Source organism: Myotis nattereri (assembly GCF_964212035.1).
Source record: "Myotis nattereri genome assembly, chromosome: 2".
Taxonomy (NCBI): domain Eukaryota; kingdom Metazoa; phylum Chordata; class Mammalia; order Chiroptera; family Vespertilionidae; genus Myotis; species Myotis nattereri.
In genome coordinates this window covers 64,989,158-65,010,402 of record NC_138076.1, presented here as the reverse complement: position 1 = coordinate 65,010,402, position 21,245 = coordinate 64,989,158, and the positions used below count along the sequence as shown (strand labels likewise).

Here is a 21,245-nt window from a genome sequence, read left to right as displayed (position 1 = left end):
AAGAAGCATCCAGGGTCAACTACAGCTAACTCACAGGACTAGATAAAGCCCCCCCCCCCCCCCCCCGCCCCCACTGAGGCTCTTTTGTTTTAGATCTTGGTTGATTTCAGTAACAGGCCATTGGGCTACTTGTTTTCTTTTATTCCCTTCCCTTGCTTTAAATTCCAACCTTATGTTTTTAAATTAACCAATAAAGATTGAGCTCATGAAACCCCAGGCACCAACCCTGAACCCTAAAACCAGATGCCCAGGCCTCAGTGTCTCTCTCTCTCTCTCTCTCTCTCTCTCTCTCTCTCTCTCTCTCCACCTCCACCACCATCTCCACCTCTCTCTCTCTTTCTCTCTCTCTCTCTCTCATCTCCATCTCTATCTCTGTCTCTGTCTCTGTCTCTATCTCTATCTCTATCTCTATCTCTATCTCTATCTCTATCTCTATCTCTTTCTCTACCTCTATCTCTATCTCTATCATCTCTCTATACCTCCCTTTTCCTGTACCTTGACCTCACTGTGCGTCCCCTTATAAGCTCCAGGGCCTGTAAGTAATAAACTCTTTTTTATCTTCATAATTTCCTAGTGGTTATTGCTGAAGGGCATTTTGCAATTGTAATAAGAACCACAAGGGTTGGTCCAGATGGACATTGGTTTAGAAAGGGGAGATGCCTGTGAGAAGCTCACTGAAGCCCAGGTGAGTGTCCCAAACATGTTTAGCCAATAGCATTACTATCCAGAGACTGAGGCAGCATGAGAGAGTAATGCCTTGGGCTATGATGTTACAATGGCTGGCAGCTAGGAGTCATTAGAGAATAAGAATTTCCCCCTCCATTCTAATCTGATAGTATCATCATGACATACATGATTTGTACTTGACCAAAAAGTCACTGGGCAGTGCATGACTGTTAAAAAGTCATTGGGCAGTGAATTACTGTTTGTATAAAATAACTCAAAAATAATGTTTCATTTTATAACAAATGGGATGAATCTATACTTCTATATAGTAACGAGTTCTTGTGATCAATGTTATTTTGTTTTACTTTTCTGGCATTTTCATATTAGTCTGCCAGTTTTTCTCATAATGAGTGAATTTATTCCACTTTATAGATGTATCAGAAATTGTACAACCAGTCCACCATTGGTTGAAATTTACACTTCTTTACAATATGCCAACAATGATGCAATTGATATCTCTGTACATATTTTCATGTGTTTTCCAATGGTATATTTTCTAAAGCGCTTTAATAGCAATACAATATTTTATAGAAAAAATACTTCAAACAGTTACTTTTGCAAAGCTGAAGCAGATTACAAGAATTATAAGTAGGAAAGAGGCAGTAGTAGTGCAAATAAGTAGGCCTATTTAATCATTATTCTAGAGGGAGATCTGATATATTGGGAGAGTGTGTGATATTTGAAAGATAATCCAAATTTTCTAGGATGAGTGCTTCACAGTGATATGGTAGCGTGATGATGAATATCATGTGTCAGCTTGACTGGACCAAGGAGTTCCCAGACATTGATCGATCAAACGTTATCCCCGATGTGTCTGCGAGAAAGCTCTGTACGAGGCTAAGATATAAATTGCTAGATTGAGTAAAGCAGATTGCTCTCCCTATTCTGAGAGGGCCCCATCCAATAAGATGAAGGCCTGACTAAAGCAAAAGGCTGATTCTCCTCTGAGTAAGAAGAAATTTCTCCTGCCTGCCTGGCTGCCTTTCTGCTGGGACATCAGATTCTTCCTGCCTTTGGACATGATCTGAAACATCAGTCCTCCTCTAGGTTTTAAGCCTATGGGCCTTTGGACTGAAACTACACCAGTAGTTTTCCTGGGTCTTCAGTTTGCCAGCAGATCTCAGAACTGCCCAGCCTCCATAAACATGTGAGACAATGCCTTATAAGTCTTTTAAAAGAAAAACATACATATATAAAATTAATAATATTAATGAATTAATTAATGAATTAATAGTAGTATATAATATTATATATATATAAAATAATAAAAATATAATATGCTAATTAGACCAGACAGCCTTCTGGATGAAGCCTGGGCTGTGAGGGAAGCCCAGGTTCCGGGTGCCAGAAGGAAGCCGGTGCCGGCAGCCAGGGGGAGGAAGGCCTACTCTTGCACAAATTTCATGCATCAGGCCTCTAGTGTGTGTGTGTGTGTGTGTGTGTGTGTGTGTGTGTGTGTGTGTGTAATCTCCTATTGGTTCTGTTTCTCTGGATAAGCCTGATTAATGCAAGTATAATTATGATAAGTTTCTCTTAACATACTGCTTTTACTTTGCTTTGTTTGATGTTGTTTATCTTAAAAAATGAGTTTGGAACACTGACTCAATTCAAGATAATTAAAAGCAAGCTCATGTTAACCTGGTTGGCATGGCTCAGTGGTTGAGCATGGATCTATGAACCGGGTCATGGTTTGATTCCCAGTCAGGGAGCATGTCTGGGTTGCAGGCTAAAGCCCCAGTGTGGGGTGTGCAGGAGACGGCCGATCAATAATTCTCTCTCATCATTGATGTTTCTATCTTGTTCTCCTTTTCTTTGTAAAATCAATAAAAAAATAAAAAGCTAGCTCATGTTATATTATTACCTTAGCATAGAGGGTGGGGCAAAAGTAGATTTACAATTGTGAGTACAGAGTTTATTCTTGTATTATTGTTTAATAATTATTGTATTATTTTCCATACGAACAATTGCAAACCTACTTTTGCCCAACCCTGTATATAGAAAACAATTGATTTGATCAAAGCTTTGAATGATCTCTGGTACAATGGTAATTTTCATCTTCACCCTGCCCTTGAAATCTCTTGACAATTAATAAATCCATTTTTTTTTCTGATAAATTCTCAACTCCTCTTCTCACTGTTCAATCTACCTTCTGTTATTTTTGTGAAATATAAATAATCATTGGTGCCAAAAATGCTACTATAAACATGCCATTTCCACCAGTTTTCCCTGTTTATAATTTTTTTAATTTTTTAAAATATATTTTTATTGATTTCATAGAGGATGGGAGAGAGATAGAAACATCAATAATGAAAGATAATCGCTCCCCACTGGCTATCAAACCCGTAACCTGGGCATGTGCCTGACCAGGAATTGAACGTGACCTCCTGGTTCACAGGTCCACTCTCAACCACTGAGCCACTCCAGCTGGGCGACCAGCTTTAGCTTCTGATCACCTGTTTCTCTCTCTCTTTCAACAGTGGCCTTTGTCTCAGAGGATAACTTCCATCAGAGTTCAAACTCCACCTATAGAACCGCAAGCAACTCTCTGTGTTCGGACCAGGAAGCACTGCTTGAGAAGCTGCTTGGACTGCTCACCACCCAGCCTGCCAAGGCCCGAGGACCCCTTCAATGGTGCCTACGTCACCTTCTTCAGCCTGGGCATTGGCGGCCTTCTGCCATGGAACTTCTTTGTCTCTGCTAAGAACTACTGGATATTCAAACTCAGCAACTGCTCCAGCCCAGCCCCAGGGAGAAACCTGAGGACTCGGACATCCTGGTAAGTGCATGTTCCTCCTGGGAGGCGGGGGGTGCATTCTGCCTGGAAGGGGTGAAGAGCAGCTTTCCTTGGGTGTGCCATGCCAGGAAGTTTTGTGGCCTGCTAAGGATATACCAATTAGGAAGCCACATGGAGTATAGTACAAAGAATTCAATTCAATTTTCAGACATGATTTGTGTGTGTATGAGGCCTCCTGCTTCATGGGACAGGAGAAGATGGAAATATATAAGACACAGTACCAGTCTTCATATTTCTTACTATTTAATTTAGGAAGAGGATGCAAATGATGATTCTCTGTAGTATAGTGTGGTAAATCCAAGAATCCAGAGTCCCTGCCTCCAGAAAGGGTGGATCTAGTAGCACTAAGTTTAGCAGTGAGTGATAGAAAATTCCAAAAGTGCAGTGGCTAAACAAGATGGAAGATAAATTTTCTTTCATGTTCAAGTCCTGAGGGGCCAACTCAACCCTTGCATAATGTTCCATGTTGTCAGAAACCTAGTTGTTTCACCATGTGTAGCTTCTGTGTTCAATATCACTTCACAGTCTGGGATTGCTGTTGTAATTCAGCCATTACATCAAATAGGAAGAAAGGAAGGAGAGGCATAAGAAAACTTCTGCAAGGAACACACTTGCTTTTGCTCACATTGAACTCATTGGTCAGACCTTGGTCATGTGACCACATGAGCTGCAAAGGAGGCTGGGAGAAATATTTTTTTCTGTATTGTGTTATTGAAACTATGCAGAACCTGAACTCTTTTTCTCAGTGATAGCATTTATTTTTTATTTAAATTGAAATTCATTTTTATAGATTTATAATTGGAAAATTTATATTTTCACAAGATAGATCAACTATTTATTTAAAAGACAAATATCAAAGAAAATGCCATCACTGATTTTGGCTGTTAAAATAATAACATCAAAGACACTTTGGACAAAAAGTAATACACTTCTAATTTTATCTCTTACAATTGTAGTAATGCTGGGGAAATTTCTATATTTATTTGCATAGCTCATGAACATAAGATTGGTTTCTAAAACCCCAAAAGCAAGAATGACTTGAGATAGGATCATTATTTCTATTTATACATAAACATTATTTCTGCATACTCAGTGGTGTTTCTTTCACTGTGGATTCAATCATAAGTGATGATGGATTCCAGCTGCCCTCACTTACCAAAGACATACAGAGAAGCACCTCCTGATCTGTTAGTGATGGGATGGTGAGCACCCTTTGTGTGACTCAGCCTCACCTCTACATCCGTCTCAAAGATCACAAAATCTTTTTGAAATTAAAGGGAAAAAAAGTCTGAGTTTAAACTCTGTCTACAACTTTCTACCTTTTTTTTTTCTTCTGGGAATGATACTTAAACTCTATTAAACTCAATTGTCCCATTTTAAATTGTAATGAAAAATAATTACTCCATGGGATGTTGGTAAAGCTTTTAAGAGCTGATGTCAGTCTCAGTACCATGTTCTCCCTTAAACGTAGATGGAAAGGTATCACTATCCAACCAAGTCCTTCCTCATGACTTCCTGGTTTTCTCAACCAGGATAAAGAGAATATGAATCTCCAGGGCATTTCTGTGAAGTCCTTTAGTGTTTATTATCTCTCCTCACCAGTTCCTTTCTTCTCAGAGCTCCAAGATCCACTCAAGATTCCACACTTTTTATCAGCCCATTCAGGTCCTGGAGGACTTTCATTGTTGGTCTCACTGACAAACAGTGAAAGCAATTTTTCAGATCTATTTCTACTAAAATCACTTAATACAGCAGATCTTCAAATAATGACTTTCATTGTGACCTTGACGAGAAAAAAAAATCCATCCTCAGGTGAAGGTTCTGTCTGTGTGGAGTTTGTACGTTCTCCCCACATCTGTGTGAGTCTTCTCCCTGTAAGCTGTTTTCCTCCCATATCCCAAATAAGTGCACGGCTAGGGGGATTGGTATGTATATCGTGTCCCAGTCTGAATGAGTGTGGGTGTGAATGGAAGTGCATTCTGTAGTGGAACTGTGTCCTGTCCAGGGCTGGTTTTCATCTTGAGCTCTTAGCTGCTGGGTGAGGCTCTAGCCACCCAAGACCCTGAACTGAAATAAGTGAGTTGGAAAATAAGGATCTTGCTTGCTTTTATTCAACATATTTCTTAAATGTCTCTGTAGCACATATTAACTTCAATGTTTAATATTAGAAATGTTTTGGGTCTTTAACTAGAATTGTGTTAATAGTTTTGTGACCAAGAATATGCAGTAAGAACTTAACTCTTCCTTATATCAACATCCTACAGTAAAATTGGTTTCATTGTATGTCTTTTTGCTTAAAGTTGTGTTTTCCAAGAATCTATTCACGATGTTAAGAGAAGAATTATGTATAATAAAATCTTTATTAAAAAGGCAAATGACCTAATTTTCTTAAAGCATATAAAATATGCTGTGGGTAACTTCATTTCAAGTCTCACCCCCATTATTAACCCTACTTACATGTGTCTCGGAGTTCTTGAGAAATTCTTCTCTTTGTCAAGTGGATAATAGCAAGAATATTGTTAGGCGTAGCCAACTCTTATATAACTAGAGGCCCGGTGCAAGAATTCCTGCATGGGTGGGGTCCAGCCAGCCAGTCTGATGGGGGCCAATCAGGCCGGTGGGGGCGGGGGGGGGGGCGGGGAAGGGGCCATGGACAGTTGGCCGGCTAATCCCACATCCTGGTCGAACTCCTGGTTGAACTCCTGGCATATTAGCCTTTTATTATATAGGATACCACCACTTGCCATTTATACTGCAAAGGACATAGACAAATATAGAGATGTGTCATCCCTGCCCACAGTTGGCTTCCCTAACATCCATAGCATCTTTGAGGGCCCTTATAATGTATCAGTCCAAGTTCATAAAGGATAAAGTTGGCCAAGAATTGCATCAATTACCCTTCATGTACTGTTTTTTGGGGGGGCATATGATTATATGCACCCTCTAGAATGGGCCTCTCTTATGCCTGTAGATCCTACATCTCTTCACCTGCAACCAGAGGGTTAATAAGAAAGGTTAGAAAGGTTAAAGTAAAACCTGAATTAGTAACCATCTAACCCCTAAAGAAGGTCACAGTATGTGATAATTATAGTCCCACAGCATGTTTCTCAATGTGAAAGCTGATGTTGATTTTAATGGTCAATATTGGTATAAAATCTATCTTCTTTATTTTGTGTGTCTGTTACCATGACAAAGGTTTAATAATGCCCTCTCATGCCATTTAGCTAAATGGACTAGAAGGCAATTCTTTAAAAGAGTAATGTTAACAAGCACTGCTGCACCGTTAGAATGACTCAGGATTTTCTCTACTACACTCTGCAGTCACTTTTATTAGATGTTTCATAAAGAAGAGTGGCAGATCATAATCTTAAGTTTTGTTTTGTTTTGTTTTGATTGGTTTTTACTTTTCAGAATTTTTTCACCAGGAGAATATTTGAAATAAAGTAGAGCTAACACTGGTGGGTAGTGAAAAAAGCCTTTGACTCAATGTGTTATTATGATTCAGAAGCCATTTCCTTCCTCAAGATATATTCTGTATTTCATTCAAAGCAGGTAGCTGGAGTTTCATGGAGTGAGGCAAATATTTCAAAGACCTCTATCCCAGCATGCCAGATGTGAAGTTTGAGATTATTTAAAATAGCTAGAAAATTTTAAAAAAATTATATTTCATTGACCTACTGAATTTTACTGATTGACAATAAACACCTGAGATTTTGAGTTTTATCTACCAACTGAAGCCAATATATAATATTTTCAGCTTTATTTTCCCACTGATCACACTGGAATAATGTTCTTTATCCTCTCAGTGATATGCTAGTGGCATCATGGGAAACATTACTAAAGGAAATAAAAGTACTATGTCTCAGGTACCATGACTGTGGCAAGAGTTAATTGTAGAGGAAGGTCGTCATAAAATGTTGGAATTCAGGCCCAGATAAAGGTGGAAATTAATAGGAAGAGAAAGAAAAATTTCCCAAATGAAACTATCTATCTATAGATGATTAAAAATAGTATTGTCTACTGGGGAGAGATAGTTGCTGCAAAGTGCCCTGGCTTTGCACTCCATTTCCTCTTGGTGACTCAGGTAAGTATTGTGGGAACACTGTGGAATAGGCTGGAAAATGTCACCAGCATTGCTACAAAGACCAGTGTTTTCTGAAGCCAGACATACACATTCTTTTGGTATTGCCTTCTTCCTCTGTTGAATAATTGCCTACTGTGTACAGCTAAAATGAATGCTAAGAATAGTCAACAGTTCCATTCAAACCTTAGAAACAGTTTTGATATAATACAGGTCTACTAGACATGACTTTTTGCTCTTTAAAGATGAAAGGTGAAGACTGTTAGGAAGATCTTGCTAGATATATGCAAGTATTGGAAAGCAGAGAGATCAAAGCAATGTCTGAGACAAAACTTATAAGCTTTTAACTAGAAAGTATATGATTTCAGTCATATATGGAGTTTAATGAAAATATTGAACTATCAAGCAAAATAGAGACAGACTCATGGAGAGTAGGCAGGCAGCTCTGGTGGTGGGGAAGGGGAGGTAGGGGAGGGATTGAAGAAAAAAGAAAAAAAAAGGAGAACTCAGGGACATGGACAACAGCGTGGTGATTGAGGGGGTGGGGGTGAAGGGTGTGTGTGGAGGTGGAAGAGGGGATAGAAGGGATAAATGTGATGGGAAAAAAATCCAATATTTTTAAGTTTACTGACCAGTGAAATAAGCAGTTATTTTCAAGACACCTGAATCAATATATATACATTCATATGCATGAGAGAGAGAGAGAAATGTATTCTTTACTTTCCCTTTCTGGACAGGGCTACACAGTACATGTTAACTTTGTTTACAGTTTTATTTAAAATGCTGAAATCAGCCCTGGCCCCAATATCCCTCAGTTGGTTGAATGTTCTCTCATGTACCAGAAGGTCTCCAGTTCAATTCCCAGTCAGGGAACATGTCCAGGTTAGGTAGCTGATCTATGTTTATCTCTCCCCTTCTCTCTAAAATCAATAAAAACACATTCTAAAAATATTAAAATACTGAATCTGCTTACTTATCTATGTAAAACATTTTGAAAGTTTGACTTTACCTGTCTGGATTATAAAAATCTGTCTTCAAATTATATACATTTTATTAAAATATTTTAATTTCAATATCCTATAGAAAGTATTTTATATAAATTTAACGTACAGCTGTATACTATTCACTTCTATAGTTGTAATGCATGCAGATATCCAAGGTAATTTTTATTAATGACAATAGTTGCGTGTGCATTCTTCCATTGCAATGATATCAAGGTCTGCAATGTGTATTTATGCATATTTTGAGTTATAATTATTTAGAAATTAGTACTACATTAGATTCCACTCAGTATCATAATACTAAATTATATATTCATTTTTCAGGTACTACATACTTTTTTGAAATATATATAGTACTATTGACTGATTTTGCATAGTTTAAGCCAGGAGATAGTATGCTAGGAAGCTGTCAATCAGTCCAGAGAACTATAGGAACAGAAAATGAACATATTCTCCAAGGACAAAGTATTTATTAAAAGACTAGATTCACTGATCTGTAAAATCACAACTGATAAAATTCCTGGTAAGGAATAATACTCTATACATATTACTCAAATTGATTTGTCTTGTGAGCTATTTAACTAACATCATTTGTATTAATAATTAATAGTTTGTTATAATTTTGATAGAAGATAATGAGAGAATAAATTACTTGTTATGTAATTTATAGTTTATTTTGGTATTTTGAGAAAGGTTTTAAATATTAATATTAATAAATACTTCAGATATAATTATTTATTATTTTATTATATTATTAGACAAGTGAAAAAATAGAAATCTTCAGAAAATGATGACAGAAGTCCCATAAGTATTCTTCCGCATATAATAATAATAATAATAATAAACACATACATGACCTTCATAATCAGTTAAAATGCATTAATGAAACAATTCTTTTTTTTAAAAAAAATATATTTTATTGATTTTTTACAGAGAGGAAGGGAGAGAGATAGAGAGTTAGAAACATCGATGAGAGAGAAACACCAATCAGCCGCCTTCTGCACATCTCCTACTGGGGATGTGCCCGCAACCAAGGTACATGCCCTTGAGCGGAATCGAACCTGGGACCTTTCAGTCCACAGGCCGACGCTCTATCCACTGAGCCAAACCGGTTTCGGCCATTAATGAAACAATTCTTTTTTCAAATTGCTTATTACCCTTCCATACACATAATTAGTGATTTTATATAAAATGATATTTAAGAAGATACATATTTTATAAAACTATATCACTCAAATATAATGCAAAATAATACATATTTTTAAAATATATTTTTATTGATTTCAGAGAGGAAAAGAGTGGGAGAGAGGATAGAAACATCAATGCTGTGAGAGAATCATTGATTGGCTGCCTCCTGCATGCCCCACACTGGGGATCGAGCCCACAAACCACAAACCAGGCATGTGCCCTTGACCGGAATTGAACCCAGAATCCTTCAGTCCACAGGCCAAAGCTCTATCCACTGAGCCAAACTGGCTAGGGCAATAATACATATTTTTAAAAAATTATTTGCCTAAGCAGTTTTTAAGTCATTGTTTCTTAGAACAAAATTCAATTAACTACATATAGTTAATTTTAGAAAAATTGACTTTTCAACTCAGATATGGTTTTTTAAACAAAAATGATTAGGCTTCCAAATTCTGGTAGTACTAATGAAGTGAATTGCTATTATAATGTGTTGTGTTGCTCAAAGAGAAGGATTGCTTAAATACTAAGATAATAAACGTAGCCATAATTCTCTGCACTGATTTTGAATGTGCTATTATTTGAAAATTCTTATTTAAGTTATAAATTCTCCCTTAAGATCCAAATACATAGGGTTCTTAAGTACTGGCTAGATGTCTTATTCTTCTTTGCTTCCTATTTCCTGTGTATCCCGGGCTTAGGATACACAGTATCTCATAAGAAAGGTGATTAAAAATCAATTAATGAATGACACCAGTTAGAAGTGGCCATCATTTGGGGGGAATTTAGGCTATTGCAGCAGGGTAAATTTAGTCCGTCCATTATACCTCATGTATTCCTGTTTGCCACTGATTTGGGGGCTGGCGGGGCGGGGGAGAACAAAAATCTAAAATAACTCTCAGGAGAGTTATGTGCCATCACACATCAGTAAGATATATGTGAGGTTTTCACTGTATTTTAATAAAATTAGAGGATGGAGGGAAATAAAGGTGTACTGGCTTAAAGCAAATAATAAATCACTGTATAGTCTCAATATTACAAACATTCTATGAAGGGGACATATCATAGAAAAATAATCAAAAGTAACCTTGAAAAATAACAAGAGAGCCATGCCATCCTATTATAGGGAAAGCCTTTTGGCATGAGAGCATACACTAGGGTGTCTATATACCTATGGACCTTATGTCCATGACACTGTGCAATTTTTAAAACGAGGTGGTCATAATCCTTCTAATTCCTAGTTAATTTTTTTTCTGAATAGCTTATATGTAAAACTAGTTGAAGAATCCCCATAAAGTAAGAGTTAGTGCTTTGCTATACACTTAAGGCCATGATACTTAAACTTCTGTTTTTAGAAAGTTTGTATTTTTAACAAGCTCCCAGGTTGTTTCCAACATACTTCAAGTGTGAAAAATCACTGTTCTTGGGGAAACTCTGAATACCACTGCCTGACTATAAACAACCATACAGTAGGAGATAAATAGGAACTACCTCTTATATATAAAACAGGAAATAAATTTTGTACGAAAAAAGGTGTGTTATGTGGATATGACTTCTATAGCTTCATTTAGTATTAGATTGTGTTTTCAAAGGTTTTCATCAAAGTATTTCATTTTCTTTATCTCAGAGAGAAGTCATCTCCCTTTCCATCTGAGGTTATTTTATTTTTAATCTGGGCATTAGCTAACATTACCTTTTTCTTTAATGAAAATTTTGTATTCATAATTATTTCTTAAATTTCCTTATATTAAAATCCTAGATTTTTCCTCTTAATATATAAAAATCATTTACAATCAGTCTGACCTTCTGTCTCATAACACTTTATCATTCAAGCTTTTAATAAATTATCTTCCATTTAGTGAATACTGTATCTAGTGAGTTTAAAATATATTGGATTATTCTATCTGGCTGATTTTCTAGCACTGTTATAGAAAAAGTTACCAAGCCCATTTTATCTGTGAAAATGAAAGAATCCCTTGCAGACCTAATGAACTATCATATTTACTCAAACTGTCCATGCTTTTTCTCATTGTCAGGACTATTGATGGTACCCTAAATCTATAACTAAATCTCATCACTGCTTCTCTTTCAAATCTTTTTTTTTTTTTCTTTCCTGCCTATTTACTTAACTAAAACACATTTACTTTTTAGTTATATACATAAATATTATTTTCTCTAAAAAATCTTCCCTCTCCCAGCAGACTTGGTTAGCTGATCCTACAGCACCATGTAATTAGCTTGGCAAATTATTTATACCTCCTTGGAAATTGTTTGCTTGTTCTTTTTTTTTTTTAATATATTTTATTGATTTTTTACAGAGAGGAAGAGAGAGAGATAGAGAGTCAGAAACATCGATGAGAGAGAAACATCGACCAGCCGCCTCCTGCACATCCCCCACCGGGGATGTGCCCGCAACCCAGGTACATGCCCTTGACCGGAATCGAACCTGGGACCCTTCAGTCCGCAGGCCGATGCTCTATCCACTGAGCCAAACCGGTTTCGGCTGCTTGTTATCTTTCCTACCAGGTTGCCAGCTCCCATAGAGTAGGTACCAGATCTTTCCTGATAGAAGGTAGTCAGTAAATATTGTTTGAAAGAATGAAACGCTTTCCCTAATGTTTGCCTTTAATAGCAAGCTTTTTCTTAAAGTAATGCCCACACTTTTCATTTGCACTGCCATCATTCTTCCTTTTAGGGGTTTGTAAGCACTGCTTGAATGCCTTAATTATATCGTGCCAATGTTCTATCATATACAGCCTGCCATTCCAGTGTAGAAGCTATAGATCTGACTTTCCCGACTCGTTCACAAGGACACGGCTTGGTGACCTAGGCTTTTCCAATTAGGTATGTTTGAACATGATTTAGATTCAGCACCGGCAGTTTGATAAAATGGGCACCATGTAGAATCTATTTTGTATGTAAGGTTTTGTGAGCAACAATGCCGAGATTCTAGCATCTAATTCCCAATGCAAGCAGTGTGCACTGGAATGTTTGTGCCTCAGTGTGAAGGGGGAGTTTGTAGTGGAGGATCATTATGGTATGTTGTATCATTCATGACCTGACTCTGAGCTTAACTCTCTACCTTCCTGGAGATCCATTGAGCTACCAGATAGCATTAAATAAATTCCATTCCTGCCTAAGCAAGCTAAAGTGGATGTTGTTTTGTTCAACTATGAGCTCTGTTAGATACCTCCTGTTATTTTGAGTTGTTCCTTTTCAGTCAACTTTGTAGTTTCCTCTTCTTATGCTTGGGCCTTTATTATGTTTATTTAGTCATTCAGGAAATATCAGTTATGTACTTGTAGATGTCAGGTATTACTGTAGAGAGCAGAGATTCTGCAGAGAACAGAACAAAAATATTTCCTGCTCTGTGTTGCTCATATTCTGGGCTGAGACAGAATATAATATTTCCTGAGTAATAATTGTATTGAAAAATGAAGTAAAGTGAATAATTAATGACTGATGGCATATGCAATTTATTTAAGATATAATATGCAGGGGCGTCTTCTCTGACCTGGGACATTTAATGAGAAACCTAAGGCTCCAAAACAGCCTTTGACTTGCTGAAGAAAGCACATTCTAGGCAGAGCAAACAGTAAGTACTCAGGCCCTGGAGTGAGAGTGTGAATCATGTGCTTGAAAAAAAAAAAAAAAAAAAGAGTTCAATATGACTGAAGACAGTGAGTGAGGGAAAGATAATGAAGATGAGACTAGAGAGTTAGCTGAAGGAAAAGTAGGAAGAGCTTCATAAGACATTGTAAAAACTTGAATTTTACTATGAATGAGTTGGAAGCCATTGGAGATTTTTAAACACAAGAATATGGTTTTCAATTTAAAATATCACTCCATGGAAAACAGACTGAGAGAGCATGGATTATGGTAGAAATAGAGAGAACAAAGAGCTTTACTAGAGGTCAGAGCATTGAGCCTTCGGCTTTTCAGTCCCAGTAAGAGGAGGGAGAGCTAACAAAATAGACTGAATGTGTGAAAAAAAAGGAAAAAAAAGAAAGAATGTGCCACAAAAGTGATTTGAAGAAAAAATTTCAAGGAAGGGGATGGGAACTATTTCAACTGATAAGTTGACAAGATAAGGACTGAGTTTGATAATATGGATGTTATGGATAGTATTAGAATTCCTTCATTTTAATTACTGACTTTATTATTTTCTACTGCTTGATGACATCTACTTAACTTGTCTTTCTTCTGCTACCTGTATTTGACAATTAGATCCTTCAAAACCAGATTGCTTTAACAAATTCAGACAACTTTTCTAAATTCTATTGGATATTTCCACTTGAATCTCAATACACCGCACTTAATAAATCATCCCCTTTATTTCCTACTAGATTATTTTACTTTGTCTTCTTTTCAGTGTGGGAGATAATTTAGATTCAATGAAATTGTGATCATTTACAAGCCATCTTTAGTGTATATATATATATATATATATATATATATATATATGTATAGGTATAGATATAGATATAGATATAGATATAGATATAGATATAGATATATAGATATATAGATATATAGATATATACACCAGGGGCCTGGTGCACAAAATTCATGCACTGGGTGGGGGTCCCTCAGCCCAGCCTGCCCCCTCTCACATACTGGGAGCCCTCAGGGGATGTCCTACTGACTGCTTAGGCTCACTCCCTGCTCCCCTTTGAGCTGGCTCTGCCCCTTCCCAGCCCTAAGGCCTCTGGCCAAGCCCTTGGGCCTGAGCAGGGGACCCCCAACCCCCTCTGATCACCAGCTCTGCCTCTGCCCCCTCCAATCGCTGGCTACACCCCTAGACCCTCCCCCCTCCTCCCCGCTACCTGCCTGGCCAACAGGCCTGGACACTTCAGCAGCGGGGCTGAGGGGACTGGGCGCCACCATCTTGGTGATGGAGTTATGGAGTGACGGTTAATTTGCATATTAGTATTTTATTAGATAGTATATATGGCTAATATGCTAAGTGTACCTCCAACTATCCGACCAGTTGCTATGACATGCACTGACCACCAGAGGGAAGACACTCAATGCAGGAGCTGCCATGATGCACACTGGTCATTTACAAAGACCTGGTGCCAACAAAGCAACATTTGGCTTCCCCCAAGTGGGACACAGGCCCGCCACCACCCTGGAGCAACACCCCACCAAATCACAGACAATTCTGCTAAGACCCCGTGGTGCAAAATGTGAACCAATGCCCAGCCCAGCTTGTGGTCACTGTGGGCACCGGGTAATGATGTCACATAGCAACACCCTGTTTCCTCTCCCTAGCGACTAGCCTCCTTGCAGTTTCTTCAGCCCAGGAACACGACTTGCATTATAGCCAGGTGCAAACATTTTACACTTTAACCAAATGTCTGTGAAGCGTTTTCACATGCCTCATCTCATTTGATTCTTACAGAAGTCCTGGAGTACTTAGATAGGAGACTCAATAGAATCCTATTTTCTTTTCATTAGCCCAGCAGTTCTCAACCTGTGCATCACAACCCCTTTGGTGGCCAAATGACCCTTTCACAGGGGTGACCTAAGACCATCCTGCATATCAGATATTTACATTACAATTCATAACAATAGCAACATTACAATTATGAAGTAGCAACAAAAATAATTTTATGGTTGGGTCACAACATGAGGAACTGTATTTAAAGGGCCAGAAGGTTGAGAACCACTGCATTAGCCATAAAATGAAGATTTAGAAAGTTTAGAAACTTGACCTGGCTGAAAAGAAGCAAGAAATGGTGGACTTTGAAAATGACTTCAGGTTTTCTCATTACTCAGAATATAGTCAAATACTGCTGCAGTTAAATATTTTACCCTTTGTTCTCCCTATATGATCTACAATAATAATCTACTTCGAGTTGATATTTACTCCTGTGTTGCTTACAATTACCTGAAAGAGAAGTTGGGTGCTTCACTGGGCTGGAAAAAGTTTAGCTAAATCAAAAAGCAGGTATAATTAAGCAAGTTTATTCTCTCTATATAAAAGGCTAAGTTATTTGTGCATGCATGATACAGGCAGTCCTCGGGTTATGTCAGACTTGACATACATCGTTTCATGGTCATGTCACCATCTCCCATTTATTTATTAAAAAAGTTCCATCATTTTGACATATGTACATATATGCTTTATGTTTTTTATTATTTATTTACCACAAGTAAAGGTCAGGAATTGTTATCTTTCTTTTAAATTATTTTTACTGTTTCACTTCATTACTGATGTGTATGTGCTCCATGTGAGTGACGTAGGTGCTTATGTAGGTGGGTTCTGACTTAACGGCGAAAATCGCGTTAAATCGCACCATAGGAACAGATCTTCGACGTAACCTGAGGACCTACTGTACATAAAAAGCTCTCGCGCCAATCACACACATGTGTTTCAATCTGTCATCGTTGATCATGAATTTGGTTGACACTTCTATTACAGAGAAAGGGCAAATAGAAATATTAAAATATTTATTCTAATTAATTTCTTTTCCATGTGCACGAATCCATGCACGAGGCCACTAGTTTCTTAAATATCTGTCAAAAAAGTTCTTCCTAGCTATCCCATTTCCACCCCATAGTTTATGCCCTTATCATCTCTTGCTTGGATCATTGCTATATCCTCCTTGTCACATTTTATTTATTTTTATTGTTTGAAATATATTTTACTGATTTCAGAGAGGAAGGGAACCAGGAGAGAGAGATAGAAACATCAATGAAGAGAGAGAATCATTGATTAGTTGCCTCCTGCACGTCCCCTACTGGGGATCTAGCCTGCAACCCAGGCATGTGCCCTGACTCAGAATCGAACCATGACTTCATGGTTCATAGGTTGATGTTCAACCAGTGTGCCACAGTGACCTGGCTTTCTTGTCATTTCTCTTGTGATAATCTCCAAACTCCTGCCATACTAATTATTTTACATGTCAAGTGTGATAGTGGGATATTCCTGCTCACAGTCAATCAGTGGTTTCCATTACATTGGGATGAAAATCTGCATGGTACTCCCGATCTGCTTTTGTGTACTACCTAAGTTGACTCATCTGATTGTATTTCTGGAACTTTGTGTTCCAGGAATTCCCAACTATTTTTCTTTCACTGAAATTAGCATGAAAATTCTCTCATTTTCAATGCTTTCTTTCATCCAATTTTCTCTCACTGGAATCTTTATTAGCCCAAAAGGCACTGAGGCACTGTATTGGCACTCTTAATAAATTTGAAAGTATTGTAGAAACAATAACTTAACTCATTTATAAAACATTAGACTGAAAATTGGCAGGTTATTGGAATCTAACAGTGTTTCTAACATGTAGGCCCTTGAAAGTGCCTTTTCCCTGCATGAATGAGAGCTGAACAAAGAGTATTTATATGGTCTTTCTGTAGTTCCCAGAAAGGCCTCAATTGATTTTAGCACCCTGTAGGAAACATAATTTGACTTACTAAATCTTTCATTCTGGAAACAGAAAAGAGAATATCAAATGATTTATATATGCATAATAAATTTGATTCTTTCAAATGCATGGCTGTAAATAAATACATACGCCTTTATATATGTTACTGCAGTATAACCTTCAGGACCTTAACAGTATATTAAAGAAATAACACACACAGAGTAAATTCCTTTACTATGAAAAGCACTGTTTAAACAGTATTTGTGGAAAACATTTATTAGAAATACCATTGAGTAGCAGAGTATAAGAGATTTTTTTAGAGTGCCCTATACTCCTGAGAATATGAGCATTCAGCAACAGAAATTATTTTACATAACTGAGAAATAAAGAGATTCAGACCATTTATGAATTCTTGATGGTTTACTTTTTAGAAACAATCAAAGTTAATTATTATTATAAGTAGTAATCACACCTCCCTAATGACATCCCAAATACTTATGATATAAAAAATACGAATCAAGCAAATATTGCAGGTTCTGTGAGTAAACATTCTGGTAAAAGCACTATGCTGTAACATGAAAGTAAACACTAACACTGGGAGAACATAGCATACAAGGTCATGGAGACTTACCTATTGTTTCTAAGCACATCCTACTTAAAAAAAAAAAAAAAGTATTGGTTGCTTATTCAGAAAAGTGAGTTCGCAAAATCATTTTTAATATAAAATAATTAAATCATTTTAGAAAGCACATAACAGTTTTCTCTATATAATAAAGCTCTAAAATAAATTTAGATTGATTTTAATCTAGTCACTTCATATCACACTTATTAATGTCAATACTTTTTATAAAATTTGGGTTGGTTTTATCAAAACCCCATTTAAGGTTTTTAGAAACATCTTTGGAATTATTTTTATATAATTGTATATGTAAAATTGCATATTAAGGAAGTAAAATATTATCTCAAATTATTTTTTAAAATGCTATACATATTAACTAATTTAATTATTTTCATGTGGAAGCCATTGTGTCCAGGTTGGAATTATGGAGTAACTGTTTTCATCGCTTGGTGAATAAGAAATTTATTTTTATTTTAAAATATATTTTTATTTATTTCAGAGAGGAAGGGAGAGGGAGAGAGAGATAGAAACATCAAAGATGGGAGCGAATCATTGATTGGCTGCCTTCAGCATGTCCCCTACTGGGGGTGGAGCCTGCAACCCTGTCATGTGCCTGACTAGGAATCAAACTATGACCTAGTTCATGGGTCGATGCTCAACCACTGAACAACATTGGCCAGGCAAGAAATTAATTTTTTATCTTTTGAAAAACTAGTTTTTGCAAGCATGATAAAGGAGTGATAGTTATAACTTCAGAATTACATTGTCCATTAACAAATGTAATAAGTTTATTGTGATATAATTCATATTCATTAATTCACTCATTAATGTGTATAATTCATTGTTTTTTATATACAAAATGGACATTACATTTTTACTTTATTTTTATTGTTGAAATCATTACAGATGTTCTCATTTTCTGCCCCCTGAGCCCACCTCCTCCCAGCCCCTGTCACCCCTTCCTCATGCCATCACCACACTGTGTCTATGGGTTATGCATATATGTTCTTCATGTCTAATCCCTTCACCTTATTTTATCCAGCCACCTCCCCACCCCAGGCTGCCTCCCCACTGAGAGCTGTCAGTCTGTTCCATGTATCCATGCCTCTGGTTCTATTTTGTTCACCAGTTTATTTTGTTCATTAGCTTCCACATATAAGTGAGGTCATATGGAATTTGTCTTACGATGACTGGCTCATTTTGCTTAGCATAATAATCTCCAAGTACATCCATGCTGTCACAAAGAGTAAGATTTCTTTTTTAATAGCTGCATAGTATTCCACTGAGTAAATAGCTTTTGCAACTGCTCATCTACTGATGGGCACTTGGGCTGTTTCTTGATCTTGGCTAGTGTAAATAACACTGCTATAAATATAGGGGGCATATATTTTTTTGAGTTGAGTTGTATACTAATCATTGCAATCTAATTTTTAGAACATTATCATTACCCCAAAAGACTGTTAGCAGTCACTCATCATCCTTCTCTCATTTCTCACAGTCTAGGCCTAGGCAGAAACCAGTATACTTTTGTTTCTACAGATTTTTCTATTCTGGACATTTCAAATAAGTGTATTCATATAATAAGTGGCTTTTTGTGTCTAAATTTTTTCATATGGTATAATGTTTTAAAGGTTTGTCTATGTTTTAAAATGTGTCAGTACTTTATTCATTTTTATGATTAAACATTTTATTGTATAGATATACTAGAGGCCTAATGCATGAAAATTCATGCAAGAGTAGGCCTTCCTTCCCCCGGCTGCCGGCACCAGCTTCCCTCTGGCACCAGGGACTCGGGCTGCTTCATTCCTCCAGCCACTCACAGGCACCCGGGACCTGAGCTGGCTTCTCTCAGGCCGCCACCAGGCTCCCGGGACCCGGCTGGCTTCCCTCCAGACCCAGCCCATCAGGAAGGACATCCCAAAGGATGTCCAGAAGACATCAGGTCTAATTAGCATATTGCCCTTTTATTATTATAATATATATTTAGTTTTTCCATTTATCAATTGATGGATATTGAGTTATTTCCACTTTTTGCCCATTTTATTTCTTTTTATTTTTTTTTGTTTTTCTTGCTTAATTGTCTTGGCTAGAACTGCCAGTAAAATGTTGAATAGAAATGAAAAGAGTGAAAATCTTTGTCTTGTTCCTGATCTTAGAAAAAATTTAGTTTTTTACCATTAAGTATAATGTTAGCTGTGAGTGAAAAAAATATGTACAACAAATTAGATAATTTATATGAAAGGTACAAATTCCTAAAATAAAACAAATGACCAAAACTACCTCAAGAAGTAATAAAACAAAAGAAAACAAAAATATATAAACAGACTTATAGATACTAAAGGGATTGAGCCCTGGCTGAGTGGCTAAATTGGCTGTAGTGTCGTCCCATACAACAAAAGGTTGTGGGTGCGATGCCAGTCAGGGCACATACCTGGGTTATGGGTTTGATAAAAAGTCAGGATGCATATAAGAGGCAGCCAATCGATGTTTCTCTCTCCCTATCTTCTTCTCTCTCTAAAGATCAATAACAACATATCCTTGGATGAGGATTAAAAATAATATTAATAAATAAAGATATTGAATTATTAATTAAATTTTTTCCACAAAGCACAAACCTAGGTGAGTTCACTGATGAATTCTATCAAACATAAAAAGAATGATTCATATGAGTCCTTCACAAAATTTTCCAAAATTTAGAAGTGGGTAGAACACTTCCTAACTTATTCTATGAAGCCAATCTTACCCTGATATAAAACCAAACACATCACCTAAGAAAACTATGGAATATCCCTTATGAATATTGACCAAACTATCTCAGTAAAATACAGGTAAGCCTAACTTTTCAACATATAAAATGCATCATGCACGTGACCAAGTGAAATTCATCCCAATAATTCAAAGTTGGTTTAACATTTTGATAATCAATTAATATATTATACCATTTTAATGGAATAAAAGAGAAAATATATAAACATTTTGATTGATACAGAAAAGCGCTTGACAAAATACAGTGTACTTTTTATCATAACAATACTTAAAAATTAAATAATGAAGAAAACTTCGATATGATAAAAGACATCAAAAACTCCACAGCTACCATCATACTTAAGGTGAAAAACTGAATTTGTCCATCTAGGGTCAGAAACAAAACATGGTGTCCAGTGAATTGTAGTGCTTCTAAATTAGGTTAATGAAATCAAGGTTGTAATAATTAGATTATTTTTACCATTTAAATAAATAACAAAACAAAATAATTACTTCATTATCTTTTAGATCAGTGGTTCTCAACCTTCTGGCCCTTTAAATACAGGTCCTCATGTTGTGACCCAACCATAACATTATTTTCGTTGCTACCTCATAACTTTAATGTTGCTACTGTTATGAATCATAATGTAAATATCTGATATTCAGGATGGTCTTAGGTGACCCCTGTGAAAGGGTCCTTCGACCGCCAAAGGCGACC

The 21,245-nt window shown here is 36.7% G+C and overlaps 1 pseudogene across 1 annotated transcript in view; it reads left to right on the top strand.

The window, feature by feature from the left end:
• Positions 1 to 631: 631 nt before the first annotated feature.
• The window catches only part of LOC308513736 (phosphoglycerate kinase 1-like), a 168,270-nt pseudogene continuing 147,656 nt past the window's right edge, over positions 632 to 21,245 (top strand). The window contains exons 1-2 of the transcript in view: positions 632 to 685; positions 3,204 to 3,502. The product of the transcript in view is annotated as a phosphoglycerate kinase 1-like (transcript). The remainder of the gene's footprint in view (positions 686 to 3,203; positions 3,503 to 21,245) is intronic.